Here is an 8,832-nt window from a genome sequence, read left to right as displayed (position 1 = left end):
GCGTCTATCAATAACTCTAAGGAAAAACTGGATACCTGTAAGATTAAATGAACAAGTTTTTTTTACGTGTAATATAATGTGCAACTGATGAGTGAAGTAAATAATTGCTGTATTACTGTGTTATACACACCAGAAGTCAAACACAGAAATCACTCACATTATAAAAGCATATGTTTACATCCATTTATACGAATTTATATTAATGATATACTATCATATATACATGTTTACATGTATATATGTGCTTGTGTTCATGTGTGAAATCATATAATTTAAGTTTAGCAGTGAAATGTCAGGCAATATAAAAGCAACAAGCTAGTTACATCTGTTTAAAACGAGCTAGGCAGAAGATCCTGGAGAGTGTAGTAATGTTTACGTACTTCGCAGGAGCATTCATAGCGAGCATACTCCCCATGCCGGTAGTGTGAATATCACCAGTGAAATAGCTTTGGGCTAACATACTGCCATCTCCGTGACAACTGGAGCCATTTACAACCACCATATGTCAGTGTTTGTTGCTCATTGTACTGTATGCTTGATGCATAATCTGGTTATTTTTAAACCTTCCTTTTAAGGTCATAAATGTTCTTCTCACAACACAACAAAACGGACCTCTTTGCGGTTTTTAATGGAAAAATGTAAGCTTGTTTTCATAGTCAAGTTCTGAAGCATCTCTAGATTTTCGAACAGATATATCCTGTCTATCTAAGGCACTCAAAGGATTTAGGCATTTCGATGAATCCCCTGAATGACATGGTTGCCCATCAGTTTTTTCCGATGGCCAAACCTAATGGAAATAAAAGGGAGTATTTCAGGAATTATGCACTGCATAAAATCACTGCATCAGCCTTCAGTCCAGATGTTATTCCGCATGGCTATATTGCACCCTTTGAAACCTCAGTACTATCCTTTCCAGATACAGGGTTATTCTCTTCATCGTCACAGACAGTACTGCCCTCTTATAAAACCTGTTTTGGCACTGAGACTTCATATTGGCATTCCTATTGACGTCATATGGTAACCCAGGATGGAGGAAGACCAGTTAGAGCTGTCAGACTCATTCAGAACCAGACTCAGGTGTTGAGAGAATTAATTATTTTTGTGCAGATTTGATCAGTATGATGAAAACACGAGCAGCGTTAAGTTATTTGAGTCGGGCGTTAATAATCACCGGTAGGAACATATCAAGAAGATTTATTAGCTAAATAACATACTGCTTCACATAATATACCACAGAATAGTATAATAAACACTATACTATTATACATTTATAATGTTTGTTATTATCATATGATGTTCGCTATTAATGTATATTAAAGCTGTTAATGTATGTTAGTATGTTAAGGTATACTTACATGCTGCTTATGAATCTTATATGAATGCATTATGAATGCACAGTTAATGTAATGAGTTACCAATTTCTGTTTTCTCTGCCAAGTCTTTATTCAAGCTGCATTAGATGTGTGACATACCATCTATAAAGAAAACTAAAGGATATTAGATAACACACATCCATATATATATACTTTTTTCTCTGTTTGTGGGGTTGAGCAATAAAACCCATATTTGTTCATTCTATTATGTATAGTGTGATATTTGTCATTTTCCCCACATTATCAGTTTATCTGGATGCTGAATTTCTGCTTTAATCCATTGCCACCCTAGTAAAATTCATTCTGGCCCTTATAAGAGGCCTGGCTATGCTGGCTGTGCCACCATGTGCCCCCCCCCCCCCCCCAGTTCAGTATTACTAAATAATATAACAAATCTGAATCGTGAATTTGAATTTTGACTTGGATGAAAAACAATTTTCACACAGTATTTTCACATGTCAAATGTGTTAAAACAATACTCGAGATTTTCATTGTGTCTCTTCCAGTCTTCCCCTGGTGTGTGTTTTAAAAAAACCATGATTTTGCAATAATATCCAAGAGATATGAAGAGCCAGACCATTCTTTTGTGCGTCAATATTACTGATAATATGACAGATGTAAGTGTTTTTTGCTAACATATCACATGGTACTGTTGCATACATAATGTGAAGAATAATGTGCATATATGCAGTATATGTGTATATGTGTGTAAATGTAAACTAAGTCTAAATATAGGGCAGCATAATGGCTAGATGATAGATAAGGCAGGAGAATTGATAAACTTAAACATACAATTAAATTTAACAACTTAACTTGAGTAATGAAGTCACAAATCTCAGATAAAATAGTATCAAGCCTGCTATACCCCTACTTATATGAAATTATCTGTATTTCAGGGCTAACTCAGTACAGCCACGTAAAGGCAAAATATGCATGATGTTTGTATACGGTTGCTGCTCTCAACAGTCCCCTGTAGAAACACTTACGATAAGTGCTATAAACGGAAAAGCAGCAAATTACGTAACACAACCAAGGAACCTTAGATATTCCTGTGGACAATGAAGCCATTGACAACAAAAACAGAATGTGAAAAACCACAATATTAGTTGCTTCACTAACACCAGAGCTACATAGTTGAATAAAGAGTTCCATTCTGCTCCCAGTAAGAAACGGGGACTGTTTTTGTTTTTAGTAGGCGAGCACAGGAGGCTATGAGAATAGCTATCCTGTAGATGTTAGAACATTTCTACAGTCAGAACTTGGTTTACACACTGACTATAAAACTAACCAGCCTTTTAAATTGTTTTAATCGCCTGGCTCTAGAAATCTTAGAATTTATGTTTTGCTGGAAGGGCAAGTTCCTGGTAATGTCAGCTATCTGAAGTTACGTGGTCATTTTGGTTCGTGAGGTGGGAGCTCGCAAGTGTCCTTTTGTGCAGGTACTGATTTCCAGAAAGTTCTTCTGGATTGATTGCCATTGCTGAAGACCCCCCAGACCCCCATTTTGAAAGTCTGAGGGTAGGGGAGGGTGGAGTCTTGGTTAAACAGCACTCAGTCCACCATGGCCTGTCCTGCCCTGTAGTTCGTCAGCTGATTGTGGTCCTGGTTTCATGTTGTCTTACTCTGACGCAAGAATGACCCGTAAAAAATACTCAGAGATAAAAACACAGAGTTTACCATAAGTTCATTGTTTCGCATAGCTTGGAAAGCATATAGGAAATAGTACACATTTTCCCTTCAAAATGAGAAAAAAAATGTTTATTTAGTGGCTTATATATGGGTTACACCAAGTGGGACACGTATGTTTCTTTCTGCATTGTATATAGGGTGACCTATGTGTTTGCAGGCTTTTATTGTTTTGATTATTTCACTGTAGGTGATTCATTGACCACCGTTCAACTGAAGGGAATTGTTGGTTTTCCTCTGTAGGCTGAGCATTTTGGAGACAACGTCAGCCTCACAGAGAGCTCAGCTTAATGAGTTAAATGCGTCACCATTCTGGTCCATTGTGGCAGTCGGGCACAAACTGGGTCACATTTTAGAGGTGCACTTAGGCATAAGTATATAGTGTGATAGACATTCTTGTTTTTAAGGTAAGAGATAGACTGCTACGGATGGCCTCATCGAAATCCTGACGTATATTCATGTGTGTCACCCGATCATCTGATTCCATCATATCCCCGTCTCTGGTAATGCTTTTGTCTCGATTTTTTTTTCTTTTTACAGCGACTTAGAAACGATTTTTTGAATTATGCTAAACTATAACATAGTTTTAAAAAAAATATTATCCAATAAAGTAAAAAATGGTAGTCATATTAAACCAGTAAAGAGCTTTTTAAAAGTCTCAGTTTTATAGGTGCGCATTGCGTGTCTGCTCCAGGCTTGTTGACCAAAATAAATTTCGTAGGGTGTCAGGCAACTCTAAATAAATACGACTTTGCAGACAGGGGCGCGGTTAAAAATTTCGACTTTTTTTCTGGCTGTCTGCGTACTTATATTGCACTGAGAGATTATATATCTATGTAAATGAAATGGAACAAACAGATTAAGGTTGCTTTGTCGGCATCTACTGGCTGTTACATATTTCTACAACTTGCAGTCAATTTAATCACACGGTGAAAATGAATCCTGCGGATTTCCGTCCTAAATTTCATTCAGTTTACTGGCATGGCGCATTTTTATATCATTGCATTGTGTTAAAGTGCTTTACAATATCTCTGGAAAAAACCGTTTGAATGATCTGGTAGTTTACATGTGTATTTATATTGGCAAGCTGGGCAGGTGTGCGAAGCGCTCATGTATTATGACGTCATACATGCATACCCATTGAAGAATAAATGAGACATCAACAGTATTTATCGCTTACATTTTCCTGCGTTACACATTTAACTTATTTTGGACCTGATCCCTTACTGAGTTGGGATCTCGGTTATAATAGTATGCTAACAAGTACCTATAGCGTTCATTTAAATAAAGTTCTTCAATAATACAATTTTGCTATGCTATAGCTAACACCTGTAAGTGTCCTCTGAAGACCTTAAGAATTGTTAAATTTTATTTCCGTGGTTCTTTTAAAATAAATTAAAGAAACACATGCTTATAGGCCTATAATACTCACATTTCAACTGGCAAGGCAGTCACTGACATGTGCTGTTAATTTAGTTCAGCCCTATTCAAATCATGTGTTCACTAAATATATATACTATATATCTGTATGGGTGCAGATTTGGCAGATGGTATAAAATCTTTTATTACTTGAATTGTTTAATGTTTTAATAGTTTAACATGGTTGACTCAGATTGGCAGAGCATGTGTGACTCAAATCCATGGTTGGCTCAGATTCTGTAGTGCAGGGCTCTTCAAATGTGGACCTGGAATCCAAATCCAGGCCTTGTTTTCAGTTCTCCCTGGTAGTTAGTTTAATAATTATGGATTCTTATTGGGGGGGCGGCATGGTGGTGCAGTGATTAGCACTGTTGCCTCACACCTCTGGGACCCGGGTTCAAGTCTCCGCCTGGGTCACATGTGTGCGGAGTTTGCATGTTCTCCCCATGTCATCGTGGGGTTTCCTCCGGGTACTCCGGTTTCCCCCCACAGTCCAAAAACATGGACTGAGTGTGCCCTGCAATGGGCTGGCCCCCCATCCTGGGTTGTTCCCTGCCTCGTGCCCATTGCTTCCGGGATAGGCTCCAGACCCCCCGAGACCCAGTAGGATAAGCGGTTTGGAAAATGGATGGATGGATGGGTTCTTATTGGCCAGAGGCTTCACGCCTGACTCACAGGTAAAGGACCACGATTGAATAGCCCTGCTGTAATGACAAACCATCTTCCTTCCACCATATTAGCGAATAATCGAGAAGGAAAATTTTAATTAATGCTTTTATAAAATCGAGTAATTGAATTTAACTTTTACAAGATTATAGAAGTCAGGCCATATTTGAAATGAAGACCTGTCAGATTAAAGCAAAAACAAATCCACTGCGCAGCTCTGTGGACATCAGGCACAGAATTAGACATATACATTATCACCATACTAATGAACAAGAGCAAACCCAATGCAAAATCAAGGACATGTTCAAATGCTAACATGCGCATGTACACATACACATAGCACATTCCACCGGGTGATGCCCGGCTCGTCCGCTCCTCGTGTGTGCCACGCTCCCCCGATTACCCACGTGTACTTCCCTGATCGTCTCCAGCTTTGTCCACTTACTTTGATTAGTCCCGTTATATTTAAGTCCTGGTCTTACCTGTTCCCCTGGTCCGTCATTGTGGGTTTGTTGTAGGTCCCTGTCCGATGCTTCCTAGTCCCCGTTTTCGTAATAAAACCCCTTTATTCCCCGTATCCTGCCTGCCGTGCCTGTATCCTGCCCGATCGCCGCAACCATTAACCGATGGTCGTGACACACCGCAGTATACAATCATGATTATTAGATTAAATAAATGAAAACATGACACAGAATACAAATAACCTGAGTTTGCTCTTTTTGTCCATTGCACAATCGTGTGAGTGTGATGATATAAGGGCCTGTTTTTGTCCTTCTGCTGGGTTTCCTAAACTTGCAAGGGCTCTTTACTGCTCCATAGGCTACTGTTGATCCTCACCAGAGCAAGTGTGCTGGTATTACATTTCATTGTTGGCATGGTGTCTGATTCCACTGTAGTCTGGTGAAATTTAATGGGTTTGTATATTGTGGGAAAGTTTGTTTCTCAAGCCTTTGCAGAGAGAATCCCACAGTCTGAAAACAAACTGCAAAACATGCTGGTACCCTGTTCTTGAAGGTAAAAACATCATGTTGCTTTAATCTTTGGTTTATATTCCATGCCCACAATAAGAGCAATATGGCAAGAAAGGTTCATCATAGATCATTTTCTTTTTAATACTACCCTGGAAGCAAATCTGACCCCTATTTAGTTATTGAGGTGTATTGTAATATCTTCTATGAGTCTGTGCGACGTATTTCATTACAGCTGTTCTATTGGTACAATTTGTAACCCTCCTGTCCTCATTCCAATGATGTGTTCCACAAGTTCCACATTCCATCATAGAACTATTTATGTTGGTTTAAAATAGGCATGCAAATGAGATTTTCAGCCAGAAATGGTTTTTTGGTGTTAAAGAAAATCAGTAATCATAATGTCCTGTCTTTTGTCCATAATTGAATTGAAATAAACACGTACCCTTACATGTAAATATATAATCACCTATCTACTGTTCTACCAGTTCTGTCGTGTTAATTTTCTGGGCAGAAGACCATGAAGATCTCATTGTGCTGCTGTTATGACATCGATTCCAGAACATGGAAAGGAAAATGGGGACGCAATCTCTAAAAAAAAAGGCAGTCTTTTCGCAAAGGGCTTACTGCATGAAAGTGATTGAGGAATGTGTTTGATGTTTTTCATTTGTACCTTTGGAGGGGTCACTTCTCGTGGTGAATCAGGTGACAGAGAACCATTAGACCTGGGAAGTTGTGACCTACAGGCCATGATAGAGATTTACTGAAGTCATGATCACAATGATGATGATGATGATGATGATGACGACCATGGTCCTCATGTTGTAATGCATCAGTTTCATGGTCAGTGCTGCATGTAGCATGTTTTCTACAGGAGGGAAACACAAAAGCTTGGAATCGAGAATTTATTGGTTCAGCTGGAATCTTGGCATCTCAGATGGCTGAACTAGCACTTTATCCGACTTGGGGAGCTCTTGTCACCCCCGGGTCTGGCTCAGCTGTGGAGGTGTGGTCTGGTCACCAGCTTGTGTCTGGAACAAAGGAATAAAGGATTTTTTTTCTTTTCTCCCTTGGAGGAGCGAGAACAGATGCTGCCTGCAAGGGAGTCTGGTACCAGTGGATGAAATTACCACCACGTGACTGCAGAGTGAGAAGCCAGCCCTCTGCCCATGGTTCACAATGACCTTACAAGTAATATTTCACACATACAGATGCACACACAGAGTATGAAATATCACCCCCCCCATTATCACCACCTTTTGGGCTTGGATGATACATGGCAGCCATATATTAATATTGTTTTTGATCTCTGAATGCCTTTATATCTTTTCATTTTGATTATTGTTTTAAGTAGTATAGATATTGTTTGATGTTGTCTCCAGTTTCATGGTGTTTTATATATATTGGAAAGATGATTTTTTAATAATTGATATTTTTAATTTAAAAAAAAAAATTCCCACAGTTTTATTTCACATAAAAAAAATATAGTGCTGTTTTTAAAATGAACGCTAGGTGGCAGGATTTGCTAAAATTATACTCCTCAGGTGCTCAACTGTATCTGTCATGCAAGATATAGAATCTGTACTTGAATTTGCACTTCATTTCCTTATAAAAATATTCTTTTAATAAAGAAATTAAGTGCTGGGTCTGAGCAAACACCAGTGATGTATAACTCTGTGAGATTAGGCTTTGTGTGTAAAGAAAGAAAACTAAAAGTATATTGTTGTGATTCAGCTCTTCCAAATTAATTTAAGCCTCCAAAAGGAATAGACATAAAAAAGAAGCCAATTGAGGGTGTGTAGTATGTGTAGTATGTAGTATGCGAGGAGTTTTGTTTCATAAGTGAATTAGTAATTAGTAATCAACAGCTATTAGAAAATTCACCTCTATGTAAAGTGCCAGTTAAGGTAGGTGTATAGTTGTGTATGTGTATGTATGTTTATGTGTACATGGAGAAGCAGGCTAGGCAATCCCTGCAATAAAATGAGTAAAACATGTATCTAAGTGGGGGATGCCCACTGTCCCAGAATTCCATGCATGAAATATATAACATATATAATGATGTCGGCAATCCGTATAACCAGCCTTCAATCTCAGATCACACCTGTAAATCCAAACATCAAGATAGGATCACATAGTATAGTTTCAATTGTATATGATGAATTACTTGCAAAATGTTTTGTATGCAAGTTTTATTGCAATCAATGGTGATCATTCACGCTTTAGAATTTCAGGAATATCTTGATTACAGGGGCGGGTTATGACTCTATTGGCATTTTTCTTCCTGTTCTGTAGGTTAAACGGGTGACATGAAAAAAAGTGTGAGTTGAGACACGTAGCACTCCGCCTGTGTCTGCTCCAGGGATCTGTAAAAAAAACAACAAAAAAAAAAAAAAACAGATTCTTCAGCACGTGTCACCTTTCAAACGTAAGAACCTCAGGATGGAATTTCTGCTGCAGCTGAGTGTGTGGGATGTTCTAAGACAGCATCACCTTTAAATTGATGATTACTTCTATTCACAAAACGATTGCTTGTTAATGCATGTATGGACGGCACACCCCTTTCTTACGAGTATTACTGTGCTATTTGCAGCTCTTTCAGTTTTCCCACACTCGAGATATTCGTTCTATAATATGTGTGTTTTCGTTTCATTGTTGAGGATTGTGGTTGCATTTATACCCAGAAGGCAGCTTGGAAGATTCCTTTAGCTTTCTGCTTT

Source organism: Brienomyrus brachyistius, chromosome 8 (genome assembly GCF_023856365.1).
Source record: "Brienomyrus brachyistius isolate T26 chromosome 8, BBRACH_0.4, whole genome shotgun sequence".
Classification (NCBI taxonomy): Eukaryota; Metazoa; Chordata; class Actinopteri; order Osteoglossiformes; family Mormyridae; genus Brienomyrus; species Brienomyrus brachyistius.
Note: the sequence above shows the minus strand (reverse complement) of the source record.